We start from the raw sequence: 17,811 nt of genomic DNA, 5'->3' as shown, positions 1-17,811 counted from the left end.
GAGCTAGATGGCTTGGCATGGCTTTTGACAGTAAAACATCGGACGAGGTTAATATCGTTGCCTTTCCTCTCTTCTATTTCTCTCTCTCTCTTGACAGTAAAACAGCGCAGGAAACGAAAATAGAACAGATAGAACACACACCACAAGGAATTTAGTTGTGAGCGCTTTGTAGCGTGCGTTCATTCACTTCTACCTGTCGTCATTTGGTGCACTCTCTTACTGCCAAAAGGCACGTTAATAAACGCAGCGCTCTCAATCAGCCTATATCTTGCGAAATGCGTCTTGCATAGTTGGTTCAGCGGTGATTGATTCTGTTCTTCAGTTAGATTCCAGACGACGCAATGCGATTCGCTCTGCCAGGTCCACACGGCACGTCGCCGCTATGTCCCATTTCTGCTGAGGCAACAAGAAGAAAAAAAGGTTCTTTCTAGAAAAGTGTAAAAGAATAGTTAAAAGCGCTCGTTCTTGGGCACGTAGACATGTCTAGCAACGGAAACCGCAACTTTCTCGGCCGCGACGGGCGCCTCGGATATTGTTAAGGCCAAATGGGCGCAGCCGTCAAGCACTCGCCGTTCCCAAGTGGTCATTGCCGCGAGGACTGACCGTGCAAAAACGCCGCTCATACGTATAGCTTAAGGCATTATGACGAGAACCGACGCGTTCAGCATGACACGGCCGATGCCCCCCACGCCCCCCCTCCCTGGCGCAAAATAACCCCTTTTCTTTGCGAGACCGATCCCACCGGGTTCTTCGATCGGGACGTCCCATCCGTGACTTAGCCCATCTCCGCAGGGCCGCTGGCCAGCCCTTCTCGCGCCACGCCAGGCCGATCCCCGCGCACTGGCGCGCTGAACGCGGGCACCGCGAGAGAAGACGACGAGAACCGGTCAGACCCGAAAGGCAGGCGAGCGAGGAGGAACTGCCGTCCACGTGGCTCCCAGCAGCGGCAGCAACAGCAACAGCAGCAGCAGCTACGTGAGGTCAGCCGCCGCCGACTGGCCTGCCACGCTCACCGACGCCGCCGACGCCAGCGGCGGCCGAGAAAGGGTCAACGCTCCGGCGAGCGCGCGAGCGCGGGCGAGCGATGCCCAAGAGAGCGGGTGAGGCCGGCTCGGTCCACTCGAACGCTGGACGCCGTTGAGCACACCACCACCGCAAGGCGCTGCTGCTGCAGCCCCCCCCCCCCCCCCCTTCTCGCTCTCTCGCCTAAGTTGCATGGCCCCGGCAGCCAGCGGCCGTGCCCGGACAGGTCTCTGGCCGCTGCTTCTTGCATGGGAAAAGAAGCGGCGACGGCGGGACGCCAGCCTCCACCGCCAGGGGTGGTGGAGGGAAGCGGCTCCTTCGAGCAGGCTTCCAGAAGCCGACGACCTCCGTGGGTTTAGCCGACCCGACCGAACGGCCGGCCGACGGGACCGGCTAGCCGGTCCGGTGGCGAACCGTACGCCCACCTGCTACTTCTGTGGGGGGCTACCGTCGTCTCTCGTGTCCTCTTCCGGCTTCCAGAAGACTCCGCCACCTTCGAGGTGAGTCGACACACTTCTCTTTGCATTGGGCAGTGGTGGCGAGATCACTGGCGCACGGAGCAGGAGCGGAAGGTAGCATGCTGTTCTAGAGCACTGTACGGCAAAGTAAGGTTGAATGCATCATCCGGATATTTAGCACTACGTGACTAGTTTTGTATCCGAGAACTTCGGAGGTCAGTCCAGTCCACTGCACTCCAAGGCACCAGTGATACATGCGCGTAGCACTTTAAAATTGCGTTTTAGTGCTGCTAGGGAAGTATACTGGTGCGTGAAACACGAACGTATGGAAAGACGGCTTGTCAACTTTATGACCGATACCTCGCAAACAATTCAAAGCGACTCGTACTTGGCCTTGTTTGGCCATGAATATCTTCAGCAGAGGCAGCTGCACGATAAAGAGAAGAAGAAACCTTGACCATACGCAACCTTGTAAGGCGCAGATGTAGTCGCTGTCTGTGGAATCCGGAACTATGTGCAACGCTCCAGTTTGTTTATTCTATCCCGTCATTTTCACTATAGCAGAAAGAGATCCGCGCTCCGGGACACACGTATCATGTCCGGGCTGATAGATAGAAGCTTAGTCGCAACAACAAGTCACAACTTCTTATGGTACCTAGTAAAGTCTGCATTAAAAGAATAATGGTTTGCCCGATCGGTACATAACATCGCCGGAACGCTGCAAACTAGACCATACTGTATAGATGTCTCCTTTGTTTTCCATAATCAATTCCTTGCACAACGCGACAGCTCAGCTTGTTGCGGACAATGCATGACTAGATTTCTGGACTTACTAGCAGCACCCTATGATAGACCGTAGACAAAAGTTTTGCTAAGACACGTGGTTTCTGGTGCCAAGTGTCCAGCTGTGTAGGCTTCCCATTAAGTCAGCTGTGCGCTAACATGGGAGCCAAGAGGGAAAGCGAAGTTGCTGGCAGCTGGGTGAATCAGTGATCAGAGTTAAGCGCACGGCAAACCCAACGCGAACGATGATTAGTAGCGGCCAGGATAGTAATCTTGCAGGTCGGAAAGCCGGAGGTAAATGCCATTGCAAGGTCAATACCCACCGGTGCGAGTCCAATGCCCGCACAGGTTGAACACGAGAGCCATTGTGCTCGCTTGCGAGCTGACACTCCCTATGAGTCTTTAACTGTTGGGGAGGAGGCGTAGCAAGTAAACGTTACTATTCCTTACGCTATAGATAGCGCCGTCGCATTAGGATGTGGTTCGCGTTGCCTTAACCGGGGCAAGACCGACCAGTGAGTTCTATTCCTGGAACGTGATGTTATCGGCGGCGATCAATGACCCGGACAGAACAATCGCCACGCTATAATAAGGTGCTTACACTTGCCCTCGTAACGCTTGTGCACGTTTTCACTACACGCGGAATACTTTCTCAAAGCGGATACTGCATAAAAAATTTAGTATTAGCAAATATGACGCCTTTTAATGTATATATCTCGCGTCATAAAACTAGCTGCCCATGTTGATCTTCACTGACTAGTCAACTCTCTTCTATGTCAACGTCGTTTCTTCCATTGTTTTTTTTACAAATTCGGCAATACTAGACGCGACCTTAAACTGCTGAAAATTCTGCGACATTTTTATCAAAAGAGTAAAGCAGGCAAAGTTCAAATTCGTCTAAAAAGGCTACACGAACCTGGGTCAGGTCAACGGCCTAGACAACACGGATTTTCCTGAACGCGAAAGCGCAGTCTATTCTTCTGAGTCCAAGTAGTTCCTTGGTGACTGGACGGTAAAGCGAGCTCGGCGACATCGACAATATTGAGCAGTGAAGCATAATTCGGTCCACAAAGTTTTGTCGCAGGCTTAAGACGAAAGATGGATGCCAATTGAGATGGCACGATTAAACGGACGAACAATAGTACGCACTATAATAAACATTTCGGTTCACAAGATTTTGCCACTAACCTAGTGACGAATCATAGGTGCCAAATTGAACGATCTGGTCGTGCGGACAACTCAGTAGTCTGCAGTGTCATCTAGGCCCGCGAAATTTTGTTACAAGCTTATGACGAAGCATAGGCAGGAATGCATGCGTTGATTATATTGCAGCAGTATGCATTTTTCGCACTTTGTCAGAGATCCGAACGGCGCACTCCGTAGACGTCATCACCGGTTACGGCCGACGGCAACCGCGAGTTGCGAAGATAGGAATATAATGAAACGCAATGAAATTATTGCATCACGCCGGCTGTAGACGCCAATTTGGTTGGTCTGATTCACGCGTTATCGTGTTTGCGTACACTGTGATCATACTTAGTAGTTTTAATGACCTCACAGTTAGTGCCCTTCCAGTAGCTTCTCGCAGAAATATAGCTTCCTTCTCAGTAGTGACGATGACTAACCGTGCGTTCTACAAAATGGACGTTACCCCAAACCACATAAAACGCCACGAAAGGCGTGTTGTGTACGGTCACAGGTTGTTCTCGCGAGATCCCACGAATGCATCGTTTTCGCCAGCCTATAGGTAATGAAGAACGTGCCAGGATTGTTTCAAGTCCATTTTGTGAGGTCTGAAAGTCAAGTTAGCGCCATCATCTCGAGCGGAAATCGCAGGAGCGCCTCTGAGTTGTCAGGCATGAACGCTCCACGAGGAAAAACGTCAGCTTTTGGCAGAAAGCGCTCAATTCGGAACGACGACCTTCAATGGCTCACCGCCAACTCACTGCTGGCTTTAATTACCCGAGAAAGTTGCGACCTACGATCTGACGACTGGAGTCTGGGAATACGGCACCGCTTTCACGGATGCTTTCGTTAGCAAGAAATTTTAGAGCGTCAGTATCGTGCAGCGTCGTACAAGGCTCTTTTGGTGGAACGGTTACGTGGCCTGGTACGGCTAATTACACTTTGTTGCGACTGCGATAACATGGACACTCCACGAAAGTTTTCGCCGTCGTCGTCAGGCTCCGCGTATATTATTTAGGTGCTTGTACGGCATATGCTTGTCCACGCCGTATATGCAGGTTATCGTGCTACAGTATTCAACCACGAATGTTGTTCAGAGCAGGTCTCAAGTTCTAAGTTAAATTATTCCTCAAGGTTTTAAAAATAGCAGCCCTAAAAACAAATGTTACGAGATATAACATTCACAGCGCATGTCTTTTGTCCTACATCTTCTCAGACTACCAATTGACTGAAAATGTAAAACAATATCAGTGCTCAAACCTGAAAGGGACGTCATTTTACTACACCGCGGCTCTTTAGGGGCAGCGTGGTGGCGCCTCTACGATGTCGTTACAGACCCTAAAATGGCGTGTAAAATAAAACTATAATGGGGCTAGAAATATTTGGAGCACTTGTGTATTTAGTCAGACCTTATGTATGGCGGCTATGTCCAGCAAAAAAAAAAAAATTTCGCCAAGGTTACACTCGTTGGACCATTCGCTTTGTCACTCTTGCCAGTCTTGGACAACTCGACCATGTGTATTCGAAACGACGCTGATGACGACGCGCTTGAGCCGGGTCCATTATCAAATACATTTTGGCAGTCTGAAAGATTGTTTTTTTTTATGGGGTTTTACATGCCAAAACCACTTTCTGGTTATGAGGCACACCGTAGTGGAGGACTCCGGAAATTTAGACCACCCGAGGTTCTTTAACGTGCACCTAAATCTAAGTACACGGGTGTTTTCGCATTTCGCCCCCATCGAAATGCGGCCGCCGTGGCCGGGATTCGATCCCGCGACCTCGTGCTCAGCAGCCTAACACCATAGCCACTGAGCAACCACGCCGGGTAGTCTGAAAGATTGTCTTCTTGTGGGAATTCTATGCACTTCTTACGCACACACTTGTTGGCCGTGTTTCTACACGTGCGTTCAGTAAAATTCGTTCAAATAACGATTGCCCTGCGATTTGGTGTGGTCGGCCTGGACCCCGCCTAGGTTTCGGCCAGGAGTTGTTGGCACTTGGCGGCTTCCTCGGCTCACTGGACAGCCCAGAGTTGGTGCTGCAGATCCGAGCTGAGCAACAAAGATTCTCAGCGGAGATGTTTCTTATTTTTGTGTGTGTGTATGTGCGTGTGTGTTTTCAGAATCTTTAATATTTATTGTGAAAATAAGAGAATTGTTATTATACTGTAGCTATTATCGTCGCCAAAAGCTATTCTCAAGTTAGTGGAGCATAACTATTGTCACTACGGATTGAAGGTACCGTTACAGCGCAAATGCTGATGCTATAAAATTCCGCTACAGGCGGAATTTAATGACACACTATTCCGAGGCGTCCGACGCCGATCTCAAGAAAGCCGAGCGGTACCGGAGCCGAAATTTTCGCAGCCCCGAGGCCCTGAAAGTTTAGCCACCCTGGAGCGAGGTAACCAAACGCAAACTTGGCAAACCTCGAGCAGCCCCGTATCCTTCACCGTGAGGCAGGTCCGCGGTCCATACCCACTTTCCCGCAATCTAGGGTTATAGTAGCAGGACTGGTCGAGACATACGGCTATAGGGTGTATGCAGCGAGGCCAAACAACATGCCGGTATTATGCCGTCAGTTCTAGTTACCGATAGACACGCCCATGTTTAGCCTCCTTGGAAGTGGGTCGTTCTGCAAGGCCATTTCACCATTCCTTTATTCGAGAGTCTTCTCGCTTCTGCGCGCCAGAATCTTGATACCGCTTTTTTTTTGTCTCGCTTTACGGGCATTGTCACACAGCATGTATACGCAACTAGCGATTTAGGTTCGCGACACGAACTGCTCGGAGAACGTGTAGCGCGAATTCGCTGATGAGAACGAGTACTCGGGTTCGAATCCCGGCTTCTGCGGCTCCGTCACGACGGGGTCGCAATGCAAAAGGCGCGTTCACGTGTCCATACTTAGGCAACACACGCATCCTGGCGATCAGAATAATTTCAGAGGAAATCACGAGCAATCACATGTGATAAAAGCTGCGCCTGAAATTTTTTGTTGTCTCGTGTCAAACGCCCTCTTTTCCCACCTGTTCTCTTTTTCTCCCTCCGTCCTTGACAGTGTGTGCTTCAAGGTCAGCGTTCAGCTTTCTGTTTTTGTTTATACGACCATTTGTTTCTTAACCTGATGACATTGGAAATAGCGGTGATTTTAGTCGCCGACTTTTCCCAAAGTTTGATTGTCAAGTGAACACGTGGAAAGGACACGAGAAATTACGAGCATTTTAACGTGCGTACCATCGAGAACCAATGCTGTGGATGCAACAGCACACTCGGTACAATGTGCACACATATGTACAGCAGATTACTGACAAGCAATCGAAGAAAACTATAAGATATACATATAAAGAAAACTGGAATCTAGCAGAAATCTAGACACCTGGACAATGACGCCAGGAACGGTGGGCCAAGGACAGAGCGTACGATTTTGAAAATACACACAAACGAACAGCCAAAGGAGCAAGCGAACAGTCCAAAGAATTAATTGCATTCCACTGGCCGAAAAGGAGGAGAAAACCCACAGGCATGATTGCTATCGGCGTATCCTTCGATCATTCCGCTCAGCAACTAGAAAAAAATGTTAATTGCAGCGAAGACACGATATAAGAGCAAAACCTGTCCACACGCATATGTGTCGGCCGTCAGTAATATCCCGCATAAAGACACGTCGAGGCTGCGATATCTGGAGCGAAAACGCGCAAGGATTTTCTCTCGCTTTGGTCGCCTTGGAGCCGCGACCCAAGAGTACATAGCGAGGCGACATCAAGGATTCCTACGCGTCCACAATGCAGTTAGCGCGTGAGACGGCCGCCGAGAGACGTGTCCTCGAATTCTCCGACTCCGCCAGACTTTTGTCACGCGTTATGTAGGACACAGCGTAGAGGCGCCCGTCTCGCGAAGGGTATACGCAGGCGAGTAGGAGAGAGGAGCAGGTGAATGGGCAAGGAGGGCAGCTAGCAATTATGAGGTGAGCAAAAGAGGACCACCGAGAACAGCCCACTCGGTCTCTGGCAGCGATGACCTCCAAACGGTGTGCAAGTCGAAAGCCAGCTTCCCAAGGGAAAAACAAACAAAAGATGTAGGACAGCCCTTTTCCACAACCCACACCGGTCCGCTGTGCTTTCCACATTCTTATTTCTTTCGCCCTAGTTCTCCTCCCAATTTATAAACCGGCTTGCCAGATCTGTGCAGTATTGCGCGGGCTACCAATATAAAGACCCTTTTAGGCAGGCTGCACTTGAATACTACTTCGGGTTTCTATAGTTTCGAATTCCCTTTGTCTGTGTTATACCTATAACATTTTATGCACAGCGACACATTGAAAGTGTCAGGTCGTAAGTCCGGGGACTAAGTAGGGCTTACGGATGTACAGCTTTATGTGGACTTGAACTTCGTATGTGCATGTGAAGGGCCTACATACCATAGAGTAGTTTCGCGTATATGATTTACAGACACTGATTTACAGTATTGTCACGTATGAACGTGACGGTATGTAGATAGCCTCTGCGTATGGTTTTATATGAACTTGCACTCTTGCACTAAACGTGGATACTCTGCAGAACCGAGATTATGTACATAAAAAATTACAATGGGCAGTTAACAGAGAACACCGATGAGTTTACAGGTGATGCAGATAAGTTATCAAATTAGAGCCTCTCAAGTTTTATAACCATTCCTAAAAAGAATTCTGAAACCACATCACTCGTCAACCAGTAAGCATCTCTTACGTCAGAACCGTTCGCGATTGGCCGGACGCCATCGTGCACCGGCCACACACAGGAGCAATCGAGATGACAATCATTTGCTGCAACCAATCAGAAACCACGCATGACGTCACGAGGGCTTCGTGTACTCGTCCTTCATTGGCCTTAGGCAGCTCTACTGTAGCTTCCTTCAGAGGCTGCTGCTCTGTTTGTTTTTTTAGTTTTTTTTTGTGTGTGAGAGCAGTGGGTAAAGTTGGGCGGTCCGTTTGTCGTCTCCGAGGTTTTCGTGAAAGTCCACATCGGGGACCGGGAAGAAACTGGGGCAGAACGAAGCGACACATCGGTGACAACCGCAACGTTGCCGCGTGTGGTTACGGGGCACACACCGATGCACTCAGAGCAGGCCTACGCACACGTGGCCCGCTAGACGCGCGTCCCTGCAGCGTACTGCGTCCAACGCCCCCGTTAGGTCCGCCACGCTTCGGCCCCGTCGCCCACCCCTCTCCTGTCCGTTGGCCCCCGTCCTTCATTAGACAGCCCGGCAAGGCCGTTCGAGGGACGACGCTTGTCTGAGCCCGGAGAGCAGGACCAAAATATGAAGACAAGTGAGAAAGAGGGATGCTTGGTGAGGAGGAAAAAAAAACGAAGAAACCAGGATGTGCCTCGGGAGTCTGTGTTTCTCCACTGAGCTGGACGACGCAGTGGGTCGACGCTGTCCATCTGGTTTGTGGAACGCGAATAGCGAGGACTGACTTCGTCGGTGCTCAGTGAACGGGGACTTGAGCTCGCAGTGTCCGTGGACGTCGCTGAGAAGACTGCAACTACACCTCGGACTTATAGCTTCACTAGATATGGGACTGTGCGGTCGCGTTTGGCTGCTGGGACTCCCTGCGTCCGTGTGCTCCGAGCATCCAGAGGTGACACGTAAGTGGACGTCAGCGTTTCGCCACGAAGGATACTGAAAGACTCTAGCGAGAATTCTACGCTCCTAAAGGTCAAGGTTCTATCAAAGGTTCTATCAAAGGTTCTGTGCCCTAAAGGTCAAGCTACACGTAAGCTTGCTGGCGCGTGAAAGCTCACGCATGCGCAGAAGGTGCAAGGCAGATCGTACGCGTCGAGGCGCGGCGCGAGCCCAGATATCTTCACGACGCTCTGACTGCCTCATAAAAACTATGAAACGGTGGCTAGTAAGGCGAAAATAGTGGAGCCAAGTGGGCGAGCGTTGTGTAGGTTCAGGTCGACATTACTCGCCAGGCGCGGCAAACGCAGCGTGGGCGCAAGCTCTGACGCGCCGGAACGCGCGCGTGTAGTTTGGCTTTAAATGTCGTTACACTCTGGAGAATACTGAGCGGCCTTCCACTCATATTTTGTCCGATGGAGCGACGAAAATTCTGCAGGGCGGCAGCGACGGGTCGTGACCACGTGTCTGTTCACTCGCAAAGCTGTTTCGAAACTTTTGAAAAAAAAAAGACTATACGTAAAAGTTTACAGTGAATTACGCCTGCGAGCCAAGCAACTGCAACCCTTGTTTCCAGGCAATACGCTCCTTTTGTCGTTTTGGTCAGTCTACGTTTTGGAGTAGCTGCCTTAGTCGTTGCCATCATAGCCCACATGGGAAAAAAATGGAGATTATAATAAGGGCAGTGGGTGGGGGGGGGGAGGGGTGAAGGAATGTCTGCAGGATTAAATTAATGCTGTTTCTCTCAGTTCGACGGTTCTCCACGTGGAGTCTGCCACTGCAACCGTCGTGGCCTTGACTGTCTCGCAGTTTGCACAGCACTATTACGCCGGCTAGAATTGCTCCGCTGAATTCCGAGTGCACAGGTGCGCATGAGGGCGGTTGCGCAACTTGCCTCGTCACCGTCACCGCCAGGTATGAAGGCCTACGGGTCAGGTCGTCTCGCGGAGAAAAGACACCAACGAAAGAAACCAGAAAAAGGCGAAGCGTGATCTTCCCGCATTGTCGATGAGGGCGGACGTGCGCGGACTGCGCTAATCACGTGAATCACACGCCGCCGGATTACCTCGAAAAGCGTGGTGTACCAGTGCAGACAACGCCGGACTGGATACTAAAGAAGCATGGTGATCGCACATTGCTTCCTTTGCTGAGACGCGCTCGTTCGGCGGCCGTAAGCGTTCTTCTGCCTAGTTCGAGGCTGCAGGTTCGATCCCATGACGTGGCCATCTCATTCGGTTGAGATCGAAATACGGTACAACCAGTCGAGAGAACTTTGATTTGCATGCGTTCGTTGCAAAAGCACTGGGCGATCAAGGGTAATGCGTACTCCGCCCACTGCTTTCGTTCATTCCTTGCGAAAAGAATGCGTTATCGGGTGTTTGCATTTTATCAGTTTCTCTATTGCAAGGCAGCTAAAAGGTCGACATAAGGGCGACACATTTTCTATGGAGATCTAAAGGACAGCACAGGTGTTGCTTGGCCGCTAGTGACTACTATCCCACTGTGCTCGCAAAACATAACTGCGCAAGTTTCACAGGAGTCGCTTTAAAAAAAATGTACATTTCAGTTTGGTACAGGCTTTTGCCATAAGCAGAATAGTGTACGTTACCCCATTCCTAGAACTAAAGAGTGATGAACGTTGCAAAATTAACCTCATTATCAGGAGAGCATACAAACAGGCTCTCACAACTCCCAATTACGACCGCAAACGAAAAGTTTGAGGCTCTAGGAGTACACAATACTATTGACGAGCTCACGGAAGACCAAAGAATACATACATACACGCATGCATGTATGCGTGCGTGCGTACATACATACATACATACATACATACATACATACATACATACATACATACATACATACATACATACATACATACATACATACATACATACATACATACATACATACATACATACATAACGCAGCTAATCTCGCTATACAAAGGAGGCAGTCCGAAAAACATCTTCTCTCGAAGGAAGTTGTTATCCTTTCTGTAGCTCCTATTCGAGAGTTCCCGTATACTCCAAATGTAGTTCGTCCCTCCCGATTGGCCGCATTGAAAGCTCACTCCACCGTTGAGGAGAAAAACTCCTCAAAATGGGGATAAATATAGGCTTAACATTGCTGGGGAGTTTAAATGTCGCGAGCCACCTCCTTGGACTAACGAAGACGACGATCACCGGGAGGTTGCGCATGTTCCGCCATCTTGGCCCATCTCGGTAAACAGTCTCTGTTTATAAATCATGCTTCGCGCTCATCTATTTGACGCCCCGTCACAGTACGGTTCTTAACGTAACGCAAGAGCACAAGGACCGAAACACGAAGGAACACGATGGTTGCATTGTGCGCTTGTGGGTAATGCATCTTCAAGGAGTGTACGTTAGCGCGATTAAAAGACGGGACAAAAGAAGACACACAGGGACACACACAGCGGTGACTACTTCCAACAATGTTTATTATCGAAAACCAGGTCGTACTTATACACTCAGCCAACATGAGTCACAGCCACGTGAAGAGATAAACATTCAAAGCGAAACATTTTCATAAGTGATATGTTAAGCAACGCGCAAACATTTCAGTTCTTTTTCAGAGGGAGCCAATGACGCTTTGCTGATACGGGAATACCCTAGGGCATCAATCTGCTCGGTTTCTATTATAATTCTGGTCAGTTCGCACCTATTTCTACCAGTAATGGTTGCTGATTCGAAAAGTAAAGTCGACAAAGTTGCATCAGATGGGTTTCTCTCCCTTCATTGTAAGCAACATAAGTGCTTCCCTCTCTTTTTATGCACTTTGAACGAACGAATACCCGACCACGAACGGATGGATTTTTACGAGCGCCGTCTTAGAAACAAGCCGGTGTCACCAAGCCCGATGTATTGCTACCCATCTGCTGCGTTCATCGCCGGCTTTTAAGATGCGTGATTCGTGCTAGCAATCTGCTGATCGAGGTCCCCATTGCAGGTGATCCGCGGCCACTTTTATTAGAAGCGGCAGAGTAGCCCCGGCGTGCCAACTGTATTGGCTGCTTGCTTGATGACTGATGATGATGATGATGATGATGATGATGATTATGATGATTATGATGATGATGATAATAATAATAATAATATCGATGGTTGCCTCAAAGCACCTATCCACCCGGGCTGATAGGCAGGAATCAGGTGGTTTTCAGAAATACGTTACAGGTATAAATTTAGAATTATCTGCTTAGAATAAATAAGTGAAAGGGAGTGGAATACATAGATCTTTCCTTGAGCAGTCATTCTGATAGAAGCCGAAAAGAGAAATAAAAAGAAGCTAAAAGTGATTATTAGCGAAGGACCAAGTGACCGATGATGTTTAACAATTAAGTCGATTGGCTGGGCGATCTTTTCAGCTCGACGCTTGCTTAGCCTTCCTTGTCTTTCGGAGCTGCGGTCGATACAAACGCCGCTACAAATCGATCGTGTGTTTTAAAATATTACTGCCCCAAACAGATGTTATTTCCGTTCGGTATGCTTCCTGTCTTTACGACAGCAATAATGCATCCGTATTTTATCACTATCCGCCTTGTATTCATACGTAGTGATTCTGTGACCTTCAAATACACAGCCCAAGGCAGGATCTTCCTTTTAAACCCTGATGCAAGATAACTGCGCCCTCACTCACTTCGAAACGGATGCACTGACACATGCTAAAGAAAGAAACCATGATCAGTTATTCCTGTGCTATGCTACGCGCCGTGCATCGATAGCCGTCATCGGCGAATCTTCAACCACGACATCGTGTTCTTATACGAGCACGAGGATTCCACCCGGTAGCACCAGGTGGCGTCAACTTTCGTATAGAAAGGTCTGAATTGAATTATGGGATTTTACGTGCCAAAACCACTTTCTGATTATGAGGCACGCCGTAGTGGAGGACTCCGGAAATTTCGACCACCTGGGGTTCTTTAACGTGCACCTAAATCTAAGTACACGGGTGCTTTCGTATTTCGCCTTCATCGAAATGCGGCCGGCGTGGCCGGGATTCGATCCCGCGACCTTGTGCTCAGCAGCCTAACACTATAGCCACTGAGCAACCACGGCGGGTGCATAGAAAGGTCTCCTACGTGGTCGGACTGGCTGATGAAGAAGCATGCCGCGCGGTCAACCTTGCAAGAAGCCTCGAAAGGATTCTTTCGGAGCCGAAGACGACAAAGAGAAGACGCAGAGATGAAAGAGTGAACAAAAAAAGCAACCGAGAAGCGCCAAGAGTCCGGAGAAGCAGGCCTGCAGATGAGGAAGGGCAAGAAGGTCCGTTGCGTAGTGTAGAGGCAGGCCGAGGTGGTCGCAGTCAGCCGTCGATGCGCACACGCGTAAGCACGAGCACGGAGCTCTGGGAGCAGCACGATGTGCACGAATGTGAGGAGGAGGAGGAGGAGGAGGAAGGCGCGCCGCCAACGTGCACGAACCGCCGTGGACAGGGACGGGAGGGGAGGGGAGACGGCGATTCCGGTTTGCGGCGCCGCCGCCGTGCCGCATCAGAGCGTTCCACGGCTTCTTTTCTTTCCGCATCACGCGTTGGAAAACGAGAGGGAAAGAGATGGGAGGAGAGACGAGAGAAAGACGAGGTGTGCGGAAGAAGAGGAGAAAAGAAAAAAGACGAACGAAGGAAAGAGGCGAAAGAATTCGCCTATCCCGCATCGTGCGCTGAAGCACGGAAGAAGAAGGAGACAGGAGAAGAAGAATGGCGGAGAAGAAAAAGAAAGAAAGGAAAAGAGTAAGAAGATGCAGAAAGAAAGAAGCGTGGCAGTTCTCCCAAGGCAGCCGTGACGGCGCCGGCTCCGACCGTCATGGCATCGGCGAGCGGGCAAGGGGTGAAAGACTTGCTCTGTGCGGCCAAGGAACCTTCTTCACTTTCATCCATTTATTTTTTTTCTTCTGTTTGTTGTTGGTCCTACGCCCTTGAGAGGTCTAGCAAGGGTCGGTCTTCGGGCACGCACCGTATCAGTATACAGCATGCTTTGTAAAGAATTCAAAATCGTATCAAATCGTGTTTTTCTTTAGCTTCCCAGTGCAATCAAACCGCTACGACAGAAGGCTAAACGAGGAAACCTCCCAATTAATTTCGACCGGGCCTGGGGTTACTTAAGGCGCGCGTTTAGTCCAAGTATGCGAGCGTTCTTGCAATCCGCTCCCCAATGGAAACGCCGCCTTTGCAACGGCAGTCAGGTGTCGAACCTACGACATCGAGCTCGGCAGCGCGGCGCCGTAGCCACCGAGCAACTGCGGCGGGTACTTGTACGCAACAGAATTGTCCGCACGCTTAGCAGAGAGTTTTGACGGACAGTGCTAGGGAACGAATGAGAACCTCGGGGTCCCCGCTGTTCCTCTTGCCGTTGTTCGTGCAAATTCACGGTCTACATGGTAGTCTTCGTTCAAGACGAAGACCAACCAAATGCCCAACTACGGCTAGTCATAGCCACTGACCTACCCGCAGCGGCAGACCAGTTGGCTGTGGCGTGACAAAGCGGAAACGTTTATGCAAAAAAAAGAGAAACAAAGTAGTAGTTCTCGCCTCAGTAATGTGAAACATACCGGAAAACATATGTAGTTTCGGAGTGTTTATCACAACCGCTAAAATTTTCAATGAATTAGTATGTATACTGGAAAGGTCAGTGGCTGCGGCACCACACACGTTTCACTACATGATCAGCAGATGCGCCCAAACACCTTCATCGAGAAGAAGACTTCATTTCAGCGACAACACTATTCAGAACCGCACTTATTTGTGTTGCAGGCGCTCATCGGTGGTTAACTCCAGAGAACCTTCATACACAGGCTGGTTCAAGCGCTGGGCGCATAGGCGTGCGTATCACGGGAGTATGATGCTGCGTTGTGAAGCAGATAAAGAGCAGTTTAATAGACTGTTGACAGATAATATCGAAGTAACAGAGGTCAACAATTTGCTCATAAAGTTTCACGTGACAAGACACGTGAAAACAGAGTGTCCTTAAGAGCTACACATAGAAATCAATATACAAAGCCCATAGTGCACTACGTAGCCTACAACGGGAAGATTATTTGGACATCACACAACATAAACGTACAAAAGCACAAGAACGGAGATCGGTTTTTTGTCCAATCAAAGAAAAAATTCACCAACGATTACGGTACATCCTAATGCGAAATTTGAGCGCAGCTCTATGCGTGCTTTCATTTCGAGACATATGGGCTGGCCCAGACAATCTCTCTAATGCGGCACGATGCAAACGGAGCGAAGTCTGGCGCGACTGCCTCGCCAATTGGAAGATCGCGAGAAGCAGCGCGTGGGTGCCGCGCGGGCGCGATTCACAGCAGCCGCCGCAGACGGACCTCCACTCATGCAGCGCTTTGTTTGCGCTACTCTGGCGCCATCTCGTAGCCATCATCGCCGCAGAGCCAGACCTGCGCGGTACTCTCTCTGTAATGCCTGTCTTTGCGAGGAGACGCTGGAACATATTCTGTGCGACTGTCCTGAATATAATGGTCAGCGATAGTCCCTGGCATCTGTTCTAGCGCACCTTGACAGTAGACCCCTGTCCCTCGACACGATTTTCACATGCAGCCGACAGAAGACATCGCAGGTGAAGGCGGCAAAGGGACTACTTCGGTTTTTGAAAGAGACGGGATTGGACAAGCGGCTGTGAGAGTGATGTCACGTACCATGCTAGATTGATAGACTCCAATGGACGATGTGTGTGTGCTGTGCTATGTGCTCTCTCTCCCTCTCCCCTTCCCCATCTTTAATCTCCCCCATCCCTCTCCCATGTGTAGGGTAGCAAACCGGTTAAGCTAACCTGGTTAACCTCCCTACCTTTCCTTCTCCACTTTTTCCTTCCTTCCTTCTCGCGCTTTTGCCACAGCCGCCTCCTCCGCTTTCCGCCTCATGGTTTCGCTGCACCCTCTTCCTCCACTTTCCTTCTCGCGCTTTCTTCGCTGTTGGCCGCTTTCATTCCCCGCTGCGCTACGCGTTCGCTCTTTCATCCTTCGCTGTGCTCGTTCGCTCTGTTACGCCGAGGGACGCCGACGCTCAACGCAGCACCGGGCGCCTAAGAGCTGTGCTCTAAAATTACAACAGAACTCACACGACGAGTGTCGATGGTAATGTAATTAGCATTCAAGCACTTTGGAGAGACACAGTACTTCTGAAGTTTGTTTGTATCTGTAGTTGACATCCTGAAACTCCCATTCCTTTGGTTATATATCCCATAATGCGGTATCCTGCAATGTTGCTGCGGCACTCACTTGCCATAGCAACGCTTGAGCATGGCGGCATGACGAAGACTGTACGACGCCGACGCACTAACGACTACGGAATTATAAAGAAGGAGTGTCGTCGATGGGAATCACAAAGGCGGGTGAGGGAAAGGGCACGATGAAAATGAGACGACCATTCCTAAATGACGACGTCCGTATGAACGATAACAGCGCGACGGCGCCGACACGAGGACAACTCGATGACGACGAGTGTACGATGACGATGGCGCGACAACGACGGTACTACGACAACCAGAACGACGACGATGAAGCTGGAGTGACGATGACGGCACGATGATGACGTCATAGTGACGACGGTATAACGGATGCGTGGTTGCGACTGTCTGAAGAAGACGCCATGACGACGACTACATGACAAACACGGTATAATCAAGATGGAATGACAACAGCTTAGTTACTATAGCATACCGAAGGAGGATTGACGTCGATGGAACAACGAAGGCAGTATGACGACGATGCCACGGCGACAATGTGATGAGGCTATAGTGAATCGATGGCAATGGTAAAATAATGACGCAACGACGACAACGATATGTCGATGAGTGTGTGACGACGACCGCACGAAAAGAGTCAGATGACGGAGTTAGAGTGAGGACGACAGAACCATCACGACGTCATCACGACCATCGTATGACGACGATGGCACGATAGCGGTACGATGGCAACCGGATGACGACGAGCGTACGATGACAATCGCGCAACGGCGACTGCATCACGAAGCCCCAATTCTGCAATATACCCCATTTCGCAAAACTCTGACGGCGGCGTAACCAAAACGTGGCACCAAAAATGGCCGACAGCGCAAAGAGTAAAAAAAAAAGACGTCGCGAAATTCTCGGATTCACGTCATATTCTTCAATGTCTTACACAACCCGGCATCGTGTCCCCTTTTGAATGTAAAAGCTCACGCAACACTTTTGGTGGCGTGCGGGTCACCGTCGTCATCATCTATCACGCACGAACTATCGATCTTTCACTGCGAAATGGCACCGCTGTGCTCCGCGTATCCATTTCTTCGCCATTTCCCCCCAAGTGGGAAGGAGCCACATACGTGGCAGGAAACAAGTACAAAACTCTCGACGCGAAATCATGAGTCCGTAAAGTGAGGTGTACCACAGCCGTCGTATAACAAAACGAACGCCGTGCAAGTCTACAACGTGCACGACGGCGTGCTGATGGATACCAAAGCGAAAACACTTCGCCAAATGGACCACAATGCTTTCGCATTTCCACACGCAAACATTCTCAAGAACCTCTGCCGAACTTTTTTTCTTGTCTCTCTAAAGATTTCTTTTTCGTACTTAATGAGAAAAAAAGAAAAGCTCGCTGCACAAAGGGTTTTCGTTTCTTACTGTTCCTTGTTTTCTCACTTTCTGGTGTCCATATTTGGTTCTCTTGGTCCTATATACAGAA

General features: G+C 49.8%; 1 long non-coding RNA gene across 2 annotated transcripts in view; it reads left to right on the top strand.

Annotated features, from left to right (window-relative positions):
• The first annotated feature begins 977 nt into the window (after window positions 1-977).
• LOC135911365 (uncharacterized) overlaps window positions 978-17,811 on the top strand; it is a 30,082-nt gene continuing 13,248 nt past the window's right edge. Inside the window, exon 1 of one of the 2 annotated variants that reach the window (XR_010567288.2) lies at window positions 978-1,523. This is a non-coding gene — a long non-coding RNA (uncharacterized lncRNA). Of the gene's footprint in view, window positions 1,524-8,836; window positions 9,076-17,811 lie in introns of those variants that run through there. The other variant, XR_010567289.2, reaches the window with a different exon arrangement.

Source organism: Dermacentor albipictus, chromosome 8 (genome assembly GCF_038994185.2).
Source record: "Dermacentor albipictus isolate Rhodes 1998 colony chromosome 8, USDA_Dalb.pri_finalv2, whole genome shotgun sequence".
NCBI lineage: Eukaryota > Metazoa > Arthropoda > Arachnida > Ixodida > Ixodidae > Dermacentor > Dermacentor albipictus.
The sequence above is the reverse complement of the archived record's forward strand: the minus strand, read 5'-3'. Positions and strand labels throughout refer to the sequence as shown.